This window comes from Myotis lucifugus, unplaced genomic scaffold (genome assembly GCF_000147115.1).
Source record: "Myotis lucifugus unplaced genomic scaffold, Myoluc2.0 scaffold_235, whole genome shotgun sequence".
Classification (NCBI taxonomy): domain Eukaryota; kingdom Metazoa; phylum Chordata; class Mammalia; order Chiroptera; family Vespertilionidae; genus Myotis; species Myotis lucifugus.
The window spans coordinates 305,489-327,719 of record NW_005871283.1 but is presented as its reverse complement, the minus strand read 5'-3'; positions in this window follow the sequence as shown (position 1 = coordinate 327,719).

Sequence of the window (22,231 nt, the reverse complement as noted above, 5' to 3'; positions counted from 1 at the left end):
CCCAGTTTCCCCGCGCCTCCCCCCTCCCCCCGCCGTTACCCTTTGCTGGCTGGGTGAACACAGGTGACCTGCCTCTGGGATGTGAGTGCCCAGGTCCAGATGGGCCGGAAGGCCTGTCTCCCTGCAGGGCAGTGTCAGCAGGGCGGCCCTCGGTGCATGTGCACGCACCTGCTCACAAGTAGGCACAGCCCACAGGGAGGTTAATAGAGATCTACAGCCCTCGTTACCATTTGCTTTCATAAATAAGTATATTAAATAGGTAAACCAAATTTATTTCTGGCAACAGCTTGCTGACTGCTCCTCCCCCTCTCCGTCACCGTTCCCGCAGCAACTCCAGGCTCTTCCACCCCACCCCCAGGCGTGACTTTCTCTCTTAAAATTTTATTTTTAATTTGTTGTGATGAATGAGTGACATCTCTGACAGCCGATTCGCAGAGATTAATAGAAACGACACAATATTTACGTCGGCGCTACGAACAATTATCCTGCCATCCATCTCCAAGATTATCTTCCTGATTGAAAACTACTCATCCGTGTAATCGGAATTATTTGGAATTAGAAGGGAATTTATAGCCCCCCTGGAGCACACTCGCTCCCCTCGCCTCTCCGCCGCGGTCTCCATCACTCTCTTGTCCCTCCTCTGCGCCTCTCACCTTCTCTTCCATCTTGGTGACGGGCAGAGAAAATTCTCCTCTGCCCGGGAGGGCCGCCTGCCGGGGCAGTGGGCATCTCTTTGGCTTGGCACCGGGCTGTGTGGTGCGGGCTCTAGGTGTTAGGGAGGTGGAAGGGAGGGTCTCAGTGGTTTTTTGAAGAATTAGGGGTCAGCAAGGCCAGACCCCTGATTATGAAATAATGTGAAGAACGAGGGTTACGATGAGGGTGGAGGAGAAACGGGACTTTGGAAGGCATGTGGAGTCAGATTGTGCCAGCTGTGAGCAATGCAAGGAGCAGAATGGCTTCTAATAACAATGAGAGTTGGCTATCAAGACGGGGCGGTCTGAGGGGCGGAGGAGGCTGAGTCAGGTGGAGCGGCGTGACCGTATTAAGAGGGGCCTTTGGGTTGTAGGGATGAGTGAGGGGAGGCTGGGTAATGGCACGCACAGATCTGGAGAGCTCAGAGAACCTGCTTGTCACACTGGGAGGCCGGAGTGGAGTCAGCGTGTGAGAGAATGCAGATGCTGTGACTGTGTTCTCTGCCAGCCCCTGCCTGTTAGCACAGCAGATACTAAATCGGACAGGTCTCGATTTGATTCCGCACTCTGCCATGTCAGAGCTGTGTGACCCAGGCAAGTTTCTTAGCCTCTCTGAGCTTCAATTTTCAATCCCCAAATCCCCAATTTACAATCCTTTCCATAGGAGTGTGCACAACCTGTAAATTGAGTGTAGTAATGGTACCTACTTACAGGCATGTTGTGAAGATGAAATGAAATAATGCACCTAGGGCCCTTTGCACAGTTCCTAGTAAATAGGAAAGGCTCAGATATGTGGATGCCACAGAGGAGATAAACCTGAACCCCTTTAGGAGACAAAGACCTGGGCTCCAGGAGCAGCTCGGCTTGTTAGGTTCCTCTCCCACCCTTGGCAGTGTTCCTCCTGATGACGTGTCTACTGCAGCCTTCTCATTTCCACCCCACTCCATGCCCCACCCCTACCCCCACCCCTGTGGTACTGGAACATCATCTGCAGCAGCAGCAAAGCAGGCAGGTACCTAGTTAGTGTGTGTGTGAGGATCTCAAAACCATTCTCTGTTGTTTCTCATGTCCTCTAATACTTATAACTGTCAACACTGAACACATGCTCTTCCCAGGCACTGTTCTAGGTTCTTTAGCTACATGCATATATTTAATCCATACAATATGCCCAGTGGTTACGTATTATTGTTAGCATGCCCGTTTTACAGATGAGGAAACTGAGGCACCGAGAGGTGGGATAGGTTGCCAAATTCAAATGACTAGTGTCGTAGGTAGCCTCTAAGATTCTCTCACTGGCCCTGGCCGGTTTGGCTCAGTGGATAGAGTGTCAGCCTGCAGACTGAAGGGTCCCAGGTTCAATTCTGGTCAAGGGCACATGCCCAGGTTGTGGGCTCATGCAGGAGGCAGCCGATCAGTGATTCTCTCTCATCACTGATGTTTCTATCTCTCCCTTCCTTTCTAAAATCAATAAAAATATATTTTTAAAAAAGATTCTCTCACTGATCTCTACCTTTGGTATTCACACCATGTATAGCCAGGGGTGTGGCTGGACCTAGTGAGCTGCTTCTTATGAACAGAATATTACAAAAGTGATGGGCTGCCACTTTGGAGATTGTTCACACTCTCTCCTCCTACCTCTTCTCAGGTCACTTGCTCTGATGGAGCAAGCTGCCATGTGTGAGCTGCCCTATGGAGAAGCCTCCAGGGACTAGGCTGGCCTCTGGTCACAACCCACAAGGAACCAAAACCTGCCAGCAACCATTGAGTGAGTTTGGAGATGAACCATTCCCCTGTGAGACCTTGAGGTGACTGCAACACCTGGTCAGACACCTTGATTGTAGCCTGGGAGAGATGCTGAGCCAGAGGACCCAGGTAGGCAGTTCCCACACCCACAGGAACTATGAGGGAATACGTGTGTTCTAAGCTGCTGAGTTTGGGGATAATTTGTTACGCAGCAATAGATAACCCATACAACAGGTCTAGCCAAGCCAGGATTTGGACCTAGGCTGTTGGACTCTAGAGCCTGTACTTGACTACTTTGCTTCATGGCACCTGAGGAGCCTTCTGGGACTGAGCCACTCAGGTGGTTCAGTCATATCTGAGATGGGCAAGCGAGCTTAGATGGCTTTCTCAGGTGGTCACTTTACACATGGATTCAGGCTGAGTTTAAGTAATGTCCAGGTGAAAAGAGATTTGCAAATGCCATCTGGACAATGTCTCATCTCCCATAGGATTCATTTAACCCGGTCTAAGAGAAAGGTGAGAAATATATGTTCTTTAGGTCTAGAGGAGCTTTATTTGTTAGTTACCTGGTAGGCAAGGAAAGAGCCCTCCTTTTGTAAGAAAGGTGGTGTCATGAGGGAGCCTCGGGCCCAGAACAGCAGAGAGCAAGCCATGTGTGCCCCCAAGAAATGCTTCCAAGCCAAGGCAGCCTCATGTGGGAGGACTTTGTCTACAACAAGAAAATGATCCGAACTTTACCTCACTAACATTGGGAACGAATGGAGCCAATCTGGATTTATCTGCGATAGTGAGATTCTGCCATTTCTCTCCTGGAAGTAGGGACAACACAACCTTGTCATTGAGACATCCTTCCTTTTTCGTAATGAATGACTTCCTTCAGCTCTGGAAGAATTGGCAAAGTCTTGGAGGGAGACTGGAAAGTTTAGAATTTAGTGGAATCTAGAGATCAGCCCTGTAATATCATTCTAAAGTCATTCAACCCCTTAACAAAGAAAACCAGTGTTAAGGACAGGGTAGTGCATTTATGTTATTGGAGGGACCTATAGGAGTAAGAGAGAAAACAGATGCTGGTACTAATCATAGGAAAGAACCCATGAGGCAAAGATGCCTTGATAACTGAAAAAACATTACCATTTCAAGTTGGATTTCTACTGTGTTATCCCACTAAATGAATACCTTTTGGGGAGCTATGTATGTGCCTAGTTTAACGGGCCAGTGGATGAATCAGCTGGCCTCCCTCAACTTTGCTCTGATTTAGCTCCATCCAGAAGGACCCACATTCCCCTTGGGGCTCAGAGAACCTTTCCCCTCCCACCTTGGGTAGATCCCACATGGGTGGATTCAACTGCATCCTGACCATCTGGTCAGGCCTTGTCTGTGATTCCAGGATGATGGGCTCGGACCAGGGACATTGCATGGAGACAGAAGAGACGGAGCCAAAGAGAGTCCCGGTGGTGTTAGTAGTGGTTCTCAAGGGATGTGGAGAAGTTTCTGGGAATCAGTCTAAGAAGGAAGGAAGAGACTCAGGGACATGATAAGGAAAGCAGATATTGTAATTTCATTCTAAAATCATCCAACCCTGAATACAGAAAATTCCTACGAACACAATCCTAGGAGGCAAGAGGGAAGTTAGACTGTCCAGGGCACCTCATCACCAGCTCCATAGTTGTCTGGCTGTAAGCAGGAGAGACTGAATGAGCTCACTTAAACAAAACTGGAATATAGCCCAAGGATGCATAGGGCCAAGCCTCAGAAGGGCCAAGGGCCAAGGCACTAAAGATCTGGGAATGCACGGCTATTTTCAGCCTTTAGGCACCTGGTTCAAGACTCACCACCCACAGAACATTCGATTGGCCTAGTTTGAGTCACATGATTGACAGTACCACCAAGGCTGCAAGAAGTGCGCGCTGGACAGCTCCCCAAAGCAAAATTGGGTTGAAGATGCCAGGAAAGGGGTATGCTGGGAAAACAAAAATAATAAGTCATCTACTACTTTATAACTCATTACACACACACACACACACACACACACACATACGTGAAATCTTCATGTTTGTCTAATAAGTTAATATCAGGCAAAAACAGCTTTCTTTCCATTGTTCTGGGCTCATCCAGCGGAAATGAGATCATCACCACCTTATTGTGGATGACCCTCTTTGCCTCACAGACTCCCATCAACACCCAAGTCCCCCTTCCCACCGCCCATGTCAAGTGTGTGCCCTGGAGACATAAGCAGGCCCAGGCCGAAGCTGCGAAAAGCATGTGAGATAATGTGTACAGTTGCCCCTTTCTTAGGAACCTCTTTGGATGCAAATAGACGATTCTACAGAGGACCAGGGCAGGGCCCAGGGACAGAAGCTGAACCTTATTTAACACCGACAGTGAGATGTCTGTATTTGTTTGGGAGTGTGGATTGAGGGGGCAGGGGGCACCGCAGTGAGGTGTGTGCTATTCTGGTGGGGCCTGGGAGCAGAGCAGACAGGGCCGTTGGTGTCTTCTCCACCCCCACCCGAGGGACGTGAACTCTCCCATCCTTGGGAAGCACCTGGTGCTGGAGGAAAATGAACCCCAAGCAAGTCCTCAGAGAGCAGCCTCTTCATGAGTCGGGACACCGGGGGCGTGCGGGGAAGTCCTCAGGGTAACCAGCCTTAATAAAGGTAGATGAGATGCGAGAGGGGTGGGTTGGGGCAGGGGGAGTCAGAGGGAAGGAAATGATTGCGGGAGAAACAGATGCAATTGAACAAGACTCATGGAGATGGATTTCCCTGCCTTGGTCCAAACTCAAATCCCTGTGCTCAGATTAATTAGCAAGGAAATATTTTTCTGTCTGCAGAAAAAGGCTGCTGGATTGCCAGTGGGACGTGAGGGTGGGCAGTCTATCAAATAACTACTAATTAGGTTACTTCCCACTGCTGTTGACATGCTGGGGACACGTTCCTGGGCCAAAATAAAGGGGGGAGGCGGGGGAGAGGAACAGAGACTGAGATAGACACACAGGCCAGGATCCTCTCTGCTCGTTTTAGAAAATTACTGGCTGGAATGAGGAAGGAGAACTCGGTCCAAAGCCCAAAGAAGAGATGGCAGGAGAGAAGCAACGTGCTGATTAGCAGACACCCCAGGGCCGAGACCTGCGCGGGTGCTTGCATTTCACAGCTTTCTACAAACGCTCAGAAAACATGCACAGGACGGACAGTCACTGGTAAGTCCAAGCCCTACGTTTGCCTCATTGATTCCCACAACTGTGGGAAAGGTATGTTAGTCCCTTTCTCTAGATAAGGAAATCGGGGCTCAGAGATGCTTTATAACTTAACCACAGTCACACAGCAAGTAAGAGTTGGTGAAGCTGAGTTTTGAACCCACGGTTGGCCTGATTCCACCCTGCCTACCCTAACCACTATTCAATGGATGGTGCACATGTGACAACATATATTCTCTTCTTTTGTGTTCCTTTGCCTAAGTTGCCTAATTCTGCCCTAAAGTTCCCAAGGCATATTCTCCAGCGTGTCCCGTTCAGGGACCTTTTTACACTGCAGGAGGGGCCCGCCGTTTTTCCCGAGGTCTGAGACTTGGAGGCCGGCACATAGTTCCTTACAGACCCGCCCCCCCCCCCCCCCCCCCCCAGAGGAGGGTTCGACGATGCATTCCACTGGAGACCACTGAGCCGTCTAGATATGCCCATGTGGAGTCTGCCTACTTCCTCACGCTCTGTCCTCACTGTTGACTGGGCTGTGAAGCAGCTGCTGAGCAGTGGCCCGTGGCCGTTGCTTCTCCTGGGCTGGCCCATCCTCCTCCTTCCACCCTTTCCTGTGAGCAGGGCTGGACCATAGGGCCCTCTGCTCTCTCGGTGAGCCTCCTGCCTGGCGAGCCCAGCTCTTCATTGCTGTTGCTCCCTTTCTTTCCTCAAAGCTCTCCTTTTTGCATTCCTCCTGCTGCTGTTAAGCGGCTATTTGTAACCCGTGCGTAAGCTTGTGAGTTTCTTGATGCCAAGGACTACGTCTTATTCACTACGTGTCCCCTGCACTTAGTCTTGTACCAGGCACCTGGTGATGAGTATGCCGTGAATGTTGGCTGAATGAAGGCGCAAATGCCTGAAAGACTGTGTGGCTCACATCCAGCCTGCCTCTAAATGTTTCCCTAATGTCTTATGCGGCACCAGGCACCCCTCTGTAGTGTTGGGGTGTCTAAGTATTTCCTGCTAAGTACGACAGAAAGATGACAGTGTCCCCAAGATGCCATTTAGCCAAGTTCCTTCGTAACATTAAATGAGTGGAGACTTCGTACAGAAGGCATTGCTACTGCAGCAGATGGAGACTGGGGGGTCAGATGCTACTGCTACTGATCTCTGGCCTTTGATAGCGAGACCCAGCCCTGAGCACCTGGGCCTGGGCACGCCAGGGATGGATGGGGAATCCATCAGAGTGGCTGGGAATGAAAGAGTGTCTGGAAAACCTGCTTCCTCGGAGCTAGTCCTGTGTGAGCACACGGAATCTATCCACAGAGGGGTGAGGTAGCAGAGCAAGTGGGTTACCTAAAAATAGCAGTGCTGGCTTCCCACAGTTAGAGACGGGGCTCTGCGGTGTGTCTTGACTGGTTTGCGCGAGTTTGCTTATTTATTGAGAGTCAGAGAAAAGGATCAAATCATTTACCCAGAGGTGGAAATATGACCCCCTCTACAACGGGCAACCAGGCAGGGGAGCTGAGCCTGGGAGTGCCCCCTCAGCTGCCCCTGCCTTCATGGTGCGGTTGACGATGAGCCGAACCTCAACCCAGGCCTGGGGCATTCTGTGGGAAAGGCACATGTCTCCATGCCAGTGCATGAATGTGAATCTCTCCGACGATGTGCAGAAGTCACCGAGCCCAGCACTAGGCACACATAGTAGGTGCTTAATGAATGTTAATGAGGGAGAGTCAATGAGGGGGCATCCAAAGTCAGAACAGGAGACAGGGAGCGAGGAATATAATGTAAAACAGCCAGAATGTTTTTGAAGAAAAGGGATTGATTTGGGAGTCAGGAAGCCATAGCTTCAAATCCTAACTCTGGGAAAGGTATATTAATATGGTAACTTCAGGCAAGGGACTTTACCTCTCAGAACCTCAGTCCTCATCTATAAATTTTAAAAATGTGACTAATAATACCTATCTCATTTTGATTGTGGGATTATTAAGTGAGGTAATATACAGAAAGTGTCTATACAGGCTGAGTTCAATAACTATATTTTTATTATCATTTGTTATGAATATCATCAACAATGAGAATCCCCAGATTATTAACAGTTAGAATATTACTTTTAAAAAGAACTCAAATTAAAGATGCCAATTTTCCTCAAATTGATCAATGGACTTAATGCAATTTCAATGAAAATGCCAGAAGGCTTTTTAAAAGTAGAAATTGGCAGACATATTCTAAAATGTACATGGAAATGCAAAGGCCTCATAATAAACAAAAACAATTTTGAAAAAGAAAAAGTTGGAAAATTTATACTACCAGATATAAAACTACAGCACTAAAGTATTGGCATAAGAACAGTCATATTGATGAATGGAATAGTATGGAGAGTTCAAATGTAGACCCAAACATTTGGATGCCCAGATAGTTGGTCAAATATTATTCTGCGTGTTTCTATGAGGATTTTTTGGATGAGATTAACATTTACATCAGAAAACTGAGAAAAACAGAATTGCCCTCCCTAATGTGGATGGGCTTCATCCAAGCAGTTGAAGGCCTGACTACAACAAAGAGGCTGACACTCCCTTGAGTAAGAGAGGATTCCTCCTGCTCCATTGCCTTTGAATTGGGACACTAGATTTTTCTTGCTTTTGGACTTGAACTGAAACATCAGCTCTTTCTGGGTCTCAAAGTGGCCAACTTTCAGACAGGAACTATGCCATTGGCTCTTCTAGATCTCTGGCTTGCCAACTCACCTTGCATGTCTGAGACTAGTTAGCCTTTTATAATCATGTCAGCCAATTCCTTATAATAAATCTCTTTATATCTAGAAATATCCTATATATGTAAAGAAGATCTATCTAACTATGTAGATACAACGATCTATCTATCTATCTATCTATCTATCTATCTATCTATCTATCTATTATCTACTTCCTATTGGTTCTGTTTCTCTGGAGATCCCTGACAAATACAGACATCAACTTTTGCTCATTGAAAGACACTGTGGTAGATTGAATGATGGCTTCCCCAAGATGTCCATGTCCTAACCCTGGAACTTGTGAGTATGTTACATGGTAACAGACACTTTGCAGCTGTAATTAAATTAAAGATCTTGAGAGAGGGATGATTTCTTGGAGTATCCACTGGGCCTAATGTAGTCATAAAGGGTCCTTTAAAGAATGAGGCAGGAATAAGCGAGATGTGATGATGGAAGCAGAGGTTGACATGCAGCCTCTAGAAACTAGAAGAGGCAAGAAAATACATGGATCTCTAGAGCCTCCAGAAGGAATGCTGCCCTGCCAGCATCATTTTAACTCAGTGAAATTGACTTCTGATCTCCAGAACTGTAAAATAATAAATTTGTATTGTTTGGAGTAACTAAGTTTATGATAATTAGCTACAGCATCAATAGGAAACTAATGCAGACACCATTAAGCTAACATGCACACACACACAGGCACACACACACACAACTTGTACTAAGAATACATAAAGAGGTCTTGCAGCTCAATAAGACAAATAACTGAATGTAAAAATTGTCAAAAGATTTGAACAGGTAAAAGAAAACACACAAATGGGCAAGAAGTACATGAAGGAGGCATGTCATTAATTATCAGAAAAATGCAAATTAAAATACAAGAAAACACTAGCTCATGATCATTAAAATAGCTAAAATTAAAAAGATCGCCAATATCAAGTATTGATGAGGAATTGGACTAGTTGGAACTCTCATGCACTACTGGTGGGAATGCAAAATGGTCATCCACTTTGGAAAATTGTTTGCTAGTTTGTTGTAAAGTTAAACATTCATTTCCTATACAACCCAAGATTCAACTTTTAATTATTTACTCAAGATAATGAAAACATATGTTCATGCAATGACTATTAGTAAAAACAACCCAAAATGTTCATCAACCAGAGAATAAATTATGATATAATAATAGAGTGGAATACTACTCAGCAATACAAAGAACTATGGATACATACAACAACATGGATGAATCTTGAAAACCTTATGAAAAATGAATCAAGTCAGACACAGAAAAGTACATACTCTATGATTCCATTCGTATGAAATTCAGGAAAGGCAAAATGAACGGAGAGCACCAGAAAGCAGATCGATGGTTGTCTGGGGCCAGGGTTGGGGTGGGCAAAGAGGTAGGAAGAAGCTTTGGGGGAATAGTGGAAGTATTTTATATCTCGATCGTGGTGGTAGTTAGAGGTCAGCAGACTGTTTTTTCTATAAACAACACAGATAATAAGTATTTTTATCTCTGAGAATCACATGGTCTCTACTCAATTTTGCCACTATAGTATGAAACCAGATATACATAATGTGTAAACAAATGGGTGTGGCTGGATTTAGCTCAAAGGCCCTATTTCCTAACCCCTAGATGGACTCATCAAACTATAATCTTAGAATGGGTGCATTTTGTTGCATATACATTTTATCTCAATATATTTGATAAAAATAACAAATGGAGAATAATGTGCAGCTATTTTTGAAGTTTCTTTTTTTGAAATCTACATATAAAATATACACAGATCATATGTATATAGCTTAATGAATTATAATTGTAGCCATTCTGGTAGATGTGGAGTAGTATCCAATTGTGGTTAATTTCTATGTCCTGATAATAACTGATATGAGCACCTTTATAAATACTTATTGGCCATTTTCTGGTGAATTGGATATTTTCCGGTGAATCTTTATCTCTGAAGTCATACAGATTTAAAATTCTTTAATATATAAAGAGAACTTCAGATTTTCTATTATCAGTTTTAAGTTTTATTTTTATTTTTAAGGGAATTTGTCCATTTCTACTATATCAGTACAAAGTTGTTATAATGTTCTCTTATCTTTTTAAAGTCTGTAGTATCTGTAATAATGTTCCCCTTCTTATTCCTTTTGTGTGTCTGTGTGAATCTTGTTAAGGGTTTAATAGTTTATTAGTCTTTTCCAAGAACCAATTTTTGGCTTTGTTGATTTTCTCTTATATATGTTTCTTTTCTATTTAAATAATTTCTGCTCTAATCTCTATTATTTCCTGCCTCTGCTTCTTTCTTAGGACTTAATTCACTGTTGATTTTTAATTAAAAAAATATATATATAGTTATTGATTTCAGAGAAGAAGGGAGAGGGAGAGAAACATCAATGATGAGAGAGAATCATGGATCAGCTTTCTCCTGCACGCCCCCATCTAGGGATTGAGCCTGCAACCTGGGCATGTTCCCTGACCAGGAATCCCACCATGACCTCCTTGTTCATAAGTCGAGACTCAACCACTGAGCCATGTCAGCCGGGCGATTTTTTAATTCTTGAGATGAATGCTTAGATCATTTGCTTCTAGCTTTTCTTGTTTTATAATAATGAATTAAGGGTGTAAATAATTAACTAAAGGTATAAATTTTCTTCTAAACATGGTTTTAAATTCACCTCATAATTTTTATATATCACATTTTTATTATAATTCAGTTAGGAATATTTTCTAATTTTTATTGCAATTTCTTCTTTTACTTAGTGGTTTTTTAGAATATTTTTACTTAATTCCCAAACATTTGGGGATTATCTGGTTATCCTTGCATTAATAATATCATCCTTAATTACTCTGTGATCAGAAAAAAATATTCTGATTTATTTTAGTCTCTTAGAATATGCTGAGAGTTATTTTTATAGCTTAGCTTAATTTTGTTAGAGATTTTTTGTGCACATTTTTATCTTTTTTTCTTTTTTATTGATTTTAGAGAGAGAAGAGAGGGGGAAAGAGAGAGAGAGAGACATCAATGAGAGAGAAACAGCTATTGGCCATCTCCTGCACAGCCCCTACTGGGGATCAAGCTTGCAACCTGGGCATGCGTCCTTACTGGGAATGGAACCAGTGACGTCTAGGTGCCTGGGAGGACACTCAACCAACGGAGCCACACCAGCCAGGGCTACTGTGTACATTTAAAAAGTGTTCTGGCCCTAACCGGTTTGGCTCAGTGGATAGAGCGTCGGCCTGCGGACTGAAGGGTCCCAGGTTCGATTCCAGTCAAGAACATGTACCTTGGTTGCGCGCACATCCCCAGTAGGAGGTGTGCAGGAGGCAGCTGATCGATGTTTCTCTCTCATCGATATTTCTAACTCTCTATCCCTCTCCCTTCCTCTCTGTAAAAAATCAATAAAATATTAAAAAATAAAATAAAAAGTGTTCTGAAGTTGTTGGATGAACTCTCCAACATACATCGATTAGTTCAGGTTTGTTCATCATGTTGGCAGAGCTTCTGTATTATTACTGCAGTTCCTGGGAAAGACCTGAACCAGAGGCCAGGGGGCCAGGAGAAGGAACCTGCTTCCTCCGTTTCTGAAGGGGCCACCTTCCCTGGTACTAACTGCCCTTCCCTTGGGCTGGGCAGGGAAGGGCAGGGAAGAGGGGTTGGCCCCTCTTTCTATGTCACTTGCTACCAAGTCCTCATATCTCCACCCAAAGCCTCATGCCTGCAAGTACCAGGAAGGGAAATGCTAATAATGTCTTGAGAGGGAGAGACTTTCTTCAGTGTGAACATAAAGTCAAGTCTTTGGGGATACGCTATGGGGGAGGTTCGGCCCTCTCCCATTCCATGGTTTAATGTGTAACTTGTCACCTTTCCTGAATGTCAATTTCTTTTATTTGCCTGTAACACTTTCACCTTGCTCCGTCTCCTTGGTTACAGTGTGCAGCTAGTCCCACTGCAGACCTGCCGGAGCCCAGCCACCTCTGCTCCAGGTTGACTGACAAAGGCTTTGACACCCTTGTCCCTGGCTAAACTCCTCAAATCCACCAGACATGCCCCAAACCATCCCTACCCTGGGGCCAGCTCCTGGGCGCACTGGGTATTCCTGGAGGGTAGATCCTTGGGGACAGGCCTGTCCTGTGCCCCCCACAGAGCCGTGTCCAGTGGAGGTGCTCCAAGAGTACTCTTGGAATTAAACTGAATTGCTGTCCCTTCTCCTGCGAAGGTCCCTTCGTCTGAAGACTGTTTCTGTCTCTAAAAGAGTTCACACCAACCTATAAGCTCTCCCTCCCTCCCTGCTACCCTCTCTTTTCGTCTTCCTTCCTTTCCTGTCTTTCTTCTACAGATATTTGTTGGGCACCTAACATATGCCTGGCACAGAGGGGCCCCTGGTAGATAAGACATTCCAGATATCTGTTTTATGGGGAGGACCTTACATGGGAGCCAAATCCACAAATCCACAAGCTGACCTCAAACTGTGGGAGATGCTATAAGGGAAGTAGCAGAGGCCCCTGACAGAGGAAAGGGGAGGGGTCCGCCTGGAGAGGGTGGTGAGGGGCGGGCCTCAGAGGAGGTGATAGGACACGTGATGAGCAGTATCAATGTCTTAAGGTAAAATTTTGTTTCTTAAAAAGAAAAAAGCCCTGTAGCTAATGACATAAAGTTAACCTTTGTTCATTGTAGTGGTAAGGACTTGGGTATTTATTACCTTTCGTACTTTTCTGTGTTAAAAGTGTTCCAATATTTAAAATATAGTTTCCTGCATTTGATCATCTATTTGAAAACTTCTACTCCAACAACTCACAATTGGTGACAGATGAGCTATTGCTCATATGAATGATGCCTTGGAGCATCATCGCTGGGCCTCTGGTCCACCCTTGCCTTTCGCCTTTTCTTTCCTGGCAGACTCCTACTCATCCTTCAAAACCCAGCTCAAATATCACCTTGCCAGTGAAACCTTCCTTTACCTCCTCTTAGGGAGATCCAGTTGTTCTCTGGATTGCTGTCGCTCAGTACATTGCTTATATGATTCTAATAAATCTTGGCATGTTGTATCACAGTTTATTTGCTTGCATATATAGACTCTTCCAAGGTTCATCTCATTGTCTTCGGCTTCCAGCACAGAGCACATAGTAGCACATTGTAGATTCTCAACAATGATTCTCCAGGATGCCTGTTGGACGAATGACTAAATGTTTAACCTTCAAACAACAAGCTCTCAAAAGAGTATTAATAGGAGATATTTGTATACAGGCAATATGCTAATTAAACTTCATTTTATTTATTCATTCACACAAACTCAGCAAGAACTCCATTTGGCTGCTATTAATGTTCAGTGTGATTTACTATAAGTACTTGAAGTGTAAAAAATGTGTTTCTTTTCAAAGGAAAGCCACAGTTCTTCTGGTTTTTCCCCATCCCTCCCCTCATTTGTATGAATTAGTAAGACGTGACTTTAGTTCAGGTCTTTCCCTGAGATTTGCAGGCTGGTTACGTGGTAATTTAATTACTTCTGAACCTACTGAAGGCAAATACCAAGCAATCTACAGGGAAAGATTGTGGAGTTCCCAGTTATTTATTAAGAAAGCTTCATGTAGCCCTAGCTGGTTTGGCTCAGTGGATAGAGCCTCGGCCTGCGGAACCAAGGGTCCCAGGTTCGATTCTGGTCAAGGGCACAAGCCCTGGTTGCGGGCTCGATCCCCAGTTGGGGGCGTACAGGAGGCAGCCAATCAATGATTCTCTCACCTAACTCTCTTTCCCTCTCTATTTCTCTCTGAAATCAATAAATATATACACTGAGTGGCAAGATTATTATGACCACCTGACGTTTGTAGGCAAATTAGCTATAATTTCGTGCTGAAGTTGCTAGAGGGCCAGACCATTATAAATAGGGAAGCAGGTTGTTTACCATGACAGTAGAAGTGATTTTTTTCTGAAGATATGGGTAAACAATGCGATTTAACAGGTTTTGAACGTGGGATATATTTGAATGTGAGTGGCCAGATTATTATGACCACCTGATGTTTGTAGGCAAATTAGCCGTACACTGCATCGTATGGGATATGGAAGCTGAAGGCCTGTTCAAACACCTTTGCTGTCTGCAGTTACCAAGATAAAACATCTCCAGTTTGCACAGGAACACAAGGATTAGACAGTCAAGCATTGGAAAAAAGTCATGTGGTCCGATGAATCACATTTCCAGTTGCATCATGCAGATGGCAGAGTGAGAATTTGGCAGCAACAGCATGAAAGCATGCACCCCACATGCATGAATACAACCCTTCAAGCTGGTGGGGGCAGTGTTATGGTTTGGGGCATGTTTTCCTGGCATGATTTGGGCCCTTTAATTCGTGTGGAACAACGTCTGAATAGCACAACATACCTAAGTGTCGTTGCTGATCAGGTTCATCCTATCATGTTGATGGCGTATCTCAATGGAGATGGCTCCTTCCAACAAAACAATGGGCCATGCCACGGTGCTCGTATTGTGCAGGAGTGGTTTCAACAACATGAGGGAGACTTTACCTTGCTTAGGTGGCCCCCACAATCACCAGATCTCTATCCAATCGAGCATTTGTGGGACGAAGTTAAAAGAGCCATCAGGCAGCTGGTTCCACAACCATCAAATCTCACAGAACTGGACAGTGCTATTCATCAGGCAGGTGTCAGATTCCTCGCATCACCTTTCAACATCTCATGGAGTCAATGCCAAGAAGAATCGCCGCAGTATTGAAGGCAAAAGGTGGTCCAACGAAGTACTGATGGGGTCATAATAATCTGGCCACTCATAATAATATATATCCCATGTTCAAAGACTGTTAAATCGCGTTGTTTACCCATATCTTCAGAAAAAAAATCACTTCTACTGTCGTGGTAAACAACCTGCTTCCCTATTTATAATGGTCTGGCCCTCTAGCAACTTCAGTGCGAAATTATAGCTAACATCAGGTGGTCATAATAATCTGGCCACTCAGTGTATATACTAGAGGCCCAGTGCACGAAATTCGTGCACTGGGGTGGGATCCCCTCAGCCTGGCCTGTGCCCTCTGGCAGCCCAGGACCCCTTGCTCCTTACTGCCCGCGTGCTTACTGCTCCCTACCACTCGGCTCACTGCTCCTTAGTGCTGCCACAGAGGCTCCTGCCACTGCCGCTGCACTTGCCAGCCGTGAGCCCAGTTTCTGGCTGAGCAACGCTCCCCCTGTGGGAGTGCACTGACCACCAGGGGGCAGCTCCTATGTTGAGCATGTGCCCCTGGTGGTCAGTTCATAGAGACCAGTCATTCCACCATTTGGTCGATTTGCATATTAGGGTTTTATTATATACGAATATATATAAATAAAAGCTTCTTGTAGTCCTCATGGAGGCAAAGGGGACCCATTTCTCACCCTACCCTGTGGGTGTCCGCTAGGGGGGAAGCCTAATTAGAAAAATTTGGATAATTTGGATCCTGGAGTTGGCCAGCAGAAGGACAGATAGCAGGACCCTTATAAAAAGGCTAGCAGAGATGCCTGGCCAGCATGGCTCAGTGGTTGAGTATTGACCTATGACCTATGAACCAAGAGGTCACAGTTTGATTCTTGGTCAGGGCACGTGCTCAGGTTGAGAGCTTGGTCCCCAGTGGGGATGTGCAGGAGGCAGCCGAGCAATGATTCTCTCTCATCATTGATGTTTCTATCTCTCTCTCCCTCTTTCTCCCTCTTTGAAATCAATTTAAAAATATATTAAAGAAAAAAAAAAGACTGGCAGAGACGGAGGGCTGCTTAGTTCCTCCCAGGGACAGCAATTCATAAACACTTTCTTGTCTTTGTCCATCTGCAGCTTGTCGGGGGAAGTGTCTGTCTGGAGCAGGATTGTCTTGGTTCACATCCCAGCTCTGCCTCTTTCAAGGTCGGACTATTATAGGACCTCCCTCTGCCTCAGTTTCCTCATCTGTAAAATGGGGATGAGAACGGTTGCCGTGAAGGTCATAGGGTTGCTGTGAAGGTCAGATGAGTTAAGGCATGTCAGCCAGCAGCCCTGTGAACCATTTATTTCTCACTCAAATTATACTGACCTTGTTTGTTTATTCAACAAACACTTATTGGTCCCCTAGTAAATGCTAGGATCTGGGCTAGGCATTGGCAAGTCCTCCCCCTCTAGGAGCTGCAGGCCAGGGAGGGAGACCAGTGTGTGAACAAACATTTCCAATGCTGTGTGATGAGGGCTGTGGCACATTGAGGCACGCAGTCCTGTAGGAACAGAGGAAGGTGTGGCTGGTGCAGGGGAAGACGTCCCCAGGAGGTGACATTGGAGCTGGGCTTGGAAGGCCGGATGGTATGTTCCAGGCAGAGGCAATGAAAGGGAATGCAGTGCTGCAGAGGGAAAAGTTCCATGTGGCCGGGCATGGCGAGAGCTATAGGCTAGGGCAGATTATTCAGTACAGCTTAGAGCCAGGCAAAGGACTTGGATTTTATCCCATGGAACTTAGAGAGCCACGCAGGGAGGGGGCCACAGCAGAGGAAGTTAAATGGTGGCTGGGAGCACAGGCTGTCAAGTGAGGCAGATGTGAGTCCAGTCCTGAGTCCACCAATTACCTGCTGTGTGACCTTGGGTAAGTCATTTCCCTCTGACTGTGTTTCCTGGATGGTGGGTGGGGGGAAGTCATCCCTGTCCACTGGAGCAGTTGTAAGGATTAAAGAAGGCAACGAAGATCAGGTGTTTTACACAGACCCTGGCACACAGTAGGTGCTCCGTCCCTGGTGACTTATTGCCATCCTTACTGCTTTGTTGGTAGCATGAGGCAAATGCACCTGAGAAGACAGCACACAACTCAAGGCAAAGGGGGGTGTGGTGGGGACACAACAATGCACGCAAGATGTATTGCTGGTGGGTGGGGAGGCCTGCAGCCAGGACCTCGGAGGGCAGGGAGTGGACAGGTAGGACATCCCACTTGAGCTGGAGGGCAAAGAATGAATGGAAATTAAGTACGAGAGAGTGGAAAGGCAGTAGAGCTAGGAATGCAAGAAGCAAGGATGGCTTGTTTATGGGATGCTGTGTAGGCTGGTTGGGCAGCAGGTAGGGTCAATCCCTTGGAGGAAAGGAATGGCAAAATATCTGACCTGGGGGTCTGGGGGCGGGGCTTTGATTTGTTGACTTGGCTTTGCCTCAGGTCTCCTGTTATTCTCCATATTGGCACCTCCCCTTCCTCTAAGACAGTGGTTCTCAACCTTCCTAATGCCGCGGCCCTTTAATACAGTTCCTCATGTTGTGGTGACCCCGATTTCATTGTTACAAATTGAACATATTTAAAGCATAGTGATTAATCACAACAACAATATGTAATTATATATGTGTTTTCTGATGGTCTTAGGCGACCCCTGTGAAAGGGTCGTTCAACCCCCAAAGGGGTCGCGACCCACAGGTTGAGAACCGCTGCTCTAAGTAGAGTATGGGATGCCCCAAGGGGGTTGTAGGCATATGTCAAATTGCTGGTCCTGGCTGGTCCCTGGCAAACTGTGTTCCTGGTCAGGAGGTGTTTCGTATCCGGTGATGATGGAGAGAGTGGGGGTATTTGCTTCAGTGGAGCACCTCCTTTCAGGCCTGACCACCTAGGATGGGGTCAGGCTGCCCCTCCCACCCCTCCTCCCTTGCAAGATGTCACCAGCCTCGAGCCGTGTTACCCCCCTCGCTGGAGAATGCCCTCCAGACGGAAGAGTGGGCAGTGTCCCTGGCTCCACCTGGCCCTCCTGTGCAGAGCCAGTGCCCATGATGGCTGCTCCCTGGTGTCCTGCGTCCTGGTGGAAGATGATTAATGGCCTAGCTGCACCGATGTGTTGTATTTAGGTCTATTCCCAAGCAGATAGATTTTTCTCTGCAGATAAAATGAAGGCAGGCCGTTCCTGGGCTGCGGGGTCCCTGCCCACCCCTCCCGGCTGCAGGCTGTTAGGGAGCTCTGAAAGTTAAATGAGTTGATAAGCGGGCGGGGGCAGGGAGGACTGTACCTTCAGTGGCCCTTGTAAACAGTATAAAGTCACCTTGATGTGCGGGGACTAATGACGCTGGAGCAAGCCAAATGGAGTCCAGTGGCACCGAGCCAGGACGGGAGCCAGCGTCCCCACGGCACGGAGAGGGGCTGTCAGGGCCTCACCTTCCTCTGTCCCTGTCTTTTTCCTGGTGACACCCACTTGTACTCAGCTCTGTCTCATGCTGAGTGCAAAACCTCATGAAGTTTCCGTTGCTTCCTTTGTAGAAAGGGAATGAATGCTCTGATGTTGAAGTCCTAACTCCCCGTACCTGTGAAGTGACCTTATTCAGAAACAGGGTCTTTGCAAATGATCAATTTAAGAAGAGGTCATTAGGATGGGTCTCTAATGGGACACAGTATGACTGTGTCCAGAGGGAATTGTGGACACAGAGACCGACATGCACACAGGAGGACTGGACCGCCAGGTGAGCAGAAGGCAGAGATCGGGGCTGTGCTACTACAGGCCAAGGGACCGCAAATTCCCTAGCAAATCAGCAGCCCCCAGGAGGGAGGCTCAGAGCTGATCCGCCCCCACACCCTGGGAAGGAACCAACTCTGCCCACACCTTGATCAGGGCCGCCTCGCTTCCAGAGCTGGGAGGCAACACGTTTCTGTTGTAAGTCCCAGATCTTGGTAGCATGGGAACGAATACCGGGGAAGAATAACCCTCCCCTTGGGTTGGCTGCAAGGATGTCACATGTGAATCCACAAATAGTCATCGAATGTTTGGGCCAGGGGCTTACCCCAAGATACGGGGGCAAGAATAGAGGTGGGCCCAACAAATGAGGGGCAGGTGAACCTCAGAAAACAAAGGCTGCACAATGGTCAGGGTCCTTGTTTCTATAGGACAGACACACAGGGTTAAAGGTTAGGAGGAGGCCAGGCCACAGATTGATTCCATTTACATGAAATGTCCAGGCCAGCCCTGACCGGTTTGGCTCAGTGGATAGAGCGTTGGCCTGCGGACTGAAGGGTCCCAGGTTCAATTCCGGTCAAGGGCATGTACCTTGGTTGCGGGCACATCCCCAGTGGGAGATGTGCAGGAGGCAGCTGATTGATGTTTCTCTCTCATCAATGTTTCTAACTCTCTATCCCTCTCCCTTCCTCTCTGTAAAAAATCAATAAAATATATTTTTTTAAAAAAAGAAAGAAATGTCCAGGCCAGGCATACCCACAGAGACAGAAAGCAGATTAGTGGTTGCGGGGGGGCTGGGGAGGAGAAGTAGGAAGTGACTGCTTAGTGGGTAACAGCTTCTCCTTTGGGGGGATGAAAATGTTCTGGAACTAAATGGTGGGGATGGTTGTACAATACTGTGAGTGTATTAAATGCCACTGAATTGTACACTGTAAAATGGTTAAAATGGGGAACTTGGTAGTATGTGTATCTATAATAGTAAAAGTGTAATATGCTAATTAGACCGGACAACCTTCCGGACGAAGCCAGGGCTGCGAGGGAAGCCCAGGTCCTGGGTGCCAGAGGGAAGCCGGTGACCACAGCCAGGGAAAGGAAGGCCTACTCTTGCACGGATTTTGTGCATCGGGCCTTTCTTAATAATAAGAAACAGTATATATTGCATGCTAAAAAAAAAAAAGGTAATACAGAAAACTCAAGAAATCCCTGAGACTTCGACTCAGGGGCTTTGAAGAAGGAGGTAGAGTTCATAACCTCAGGGAATAAAAGGTTAAATAATTGGGATTGCAGCAATACTTTGGTCACTTTTTAAAAAGCCCTTTGGGCGGTTGGAGGAGAAATTCAGGGTCCGCTGGGCCCCCCTGTCCTTGCCTCACCTGCCCCTGGACTCACACACCAAAACCTCAAAGCTGGAGAGGCTTATGGCGAGAAGGGGAAGCTCTCCAGGGCCTCCTGAAAGTAAAGGGCCACAGACACCAAGGCTTGGCTCGGCCGGGAGAGCTGAGCCTGAGACTGTGCGTGACTGAGAGATCGGCCTGGAGGTGAAAAGCCTGTCATGGTCCCACAGGGCTGTCAAGGAGGATGCCTCTGGAAGGAGTGGCTCGGTTCACCCGGTTACCCAGCGCTCTTACTAGATAAGACACTGACCTGGTAGGCATGGCTTCTGGCGAGATCAGGGAGGGCCAGGGAGGATCCCAGTGCGCACAGCTGGAGAATTTTAAAAGAAAGCAAATAATGAAGGGACGTCCTCCGTTTGCCTGAGAAGAGCAGTTTTGCCCTGAAAAGGAGGCTGGCAGTGAACAGTGAGCGTGTGCCGAAGGGGTTACAGCTGCAGCCACCAGCACGGGAAGCCTGGAGCCCTCTCGACAGGGTTGCCCACCTTCCTAGCAACTAAACTCACCGAGCAACCTGTGTGCGCTCAGGCCTGACAGAGGGCACTGGCCTGGCACCCGGAGCACAGCGGCTCACAATGAGGCTATGGATAAACGATGGGTCGGTCAGACTATATCTGCCTATTCTCCACCTCTCAGAATATAGATTAGAGGGAATATGACTCTAGACAGGAGTGACTCAAATGATGGGTATCTTAAGCATCACTCATTCATTCATTCATTCATTCATTCCATCAGTCAGTCCATACTCAGGAGAGTCTGACCGTGTCTCAGGTAACACGGGAGCACTGAGGATGTGAGTAAGACACATGTGGGCTTTCTCTCTTGGAGATTGTATTCCAATGGCAGGGTACTCGTGGGAATGCTCTTGGTTCTACATATTAAACGGCTTTGACTGCAACAGCTTGGGTACCGCTCCTTCTTCTGTTAGCCTGGAGAGTAAAGAATTAGATCTAATATGAAGAAGTTCAACTTTTACTTCTTAAACATCGGAGAGCAGGAAGTTTTATGGATTGTAAAGTACCTATCCCTTACCACGCCAGCATGGGGCTGGTCCCACAACCCCTCTAGAAGGGGGAGCGTCACCTGAAATTCCACCTAAATCCGTGGGCAGTCGTAACCAGATCATCAAGGCAGGTGGCCCTGGTGTGTTCAGTGCAGGTAGGTCTCCGATGGCAGGCGGGGAGGCCCCGGGGCGATCAGGAGCTCACCTAGCTAGTTGTTGGACAGCCCAGACTTCTGCCCTTTCTCAGCGACTCTTCCATCTTCTGGAAGCTTTGCCTGTGGCTCAGCTTTCAGAGTTGGGCTGGCCAGCCCCAGGGCAGCTGCCCCACCTTTGCAGAAATGGGGGCAGGCAGTGTTTCTTAGAGACCTTCCAGGTTCCCAAAGACCGGGGCTCCTTCCCCCAGGAAGAAACTTTCCCAGGCAATTCAGTCTCATAGAAAAGCTTTTGGGAAAAGTAGAGACACCAACACCCCCAAGGCCTTTCAATCTTGGGCAATTCTTCTGACATGAATGTCATCCCCCGTCCTTTAAAAAAAACCCACTACGTGCTGCAGCGGGAACCACTGGACCTGCCTCCCCAGGCACAGGTGACTCCTGACTGCATCCCCACCCCTACCCTCAGCCCTTCGGCAGGTCCTCTGAGAAGCCTGCCTGGCCCCTGAGCTAGGAAGGCTCTGTCTGCTCCCCCTTCCTCCTGACCTGGCAGGAGGGACGGAAACTTTCGTGGAAAGCACTTGTGCTGACGAATGCTCCCAAGTCGGGACTTTGACTCCAGCCCTGCAGAGCCTGGGGCTCAGGATCTGGGGGCCTCTCCTCCGGGGGGTCAGGACCTCCGCCCGACTCCTCCCGGGCGCGCTCTGCCCACCATCAGCCATGGGCTCCCCGGTGACCCCACGCGACTGTCCCACCGCTGGAGCAGTAACCGACTCCCATACTTTCCCCCAGGCCCTCCCCCCTTTTATTCTACATTTTCTTCCCCCTTTCCAGCGTGTGGTCTGCATGGGGCTCGGCGGAGTTGAAAGTCTAGAGCCTTTGGCTGTTTTGTTTAAGACCTGGTTATG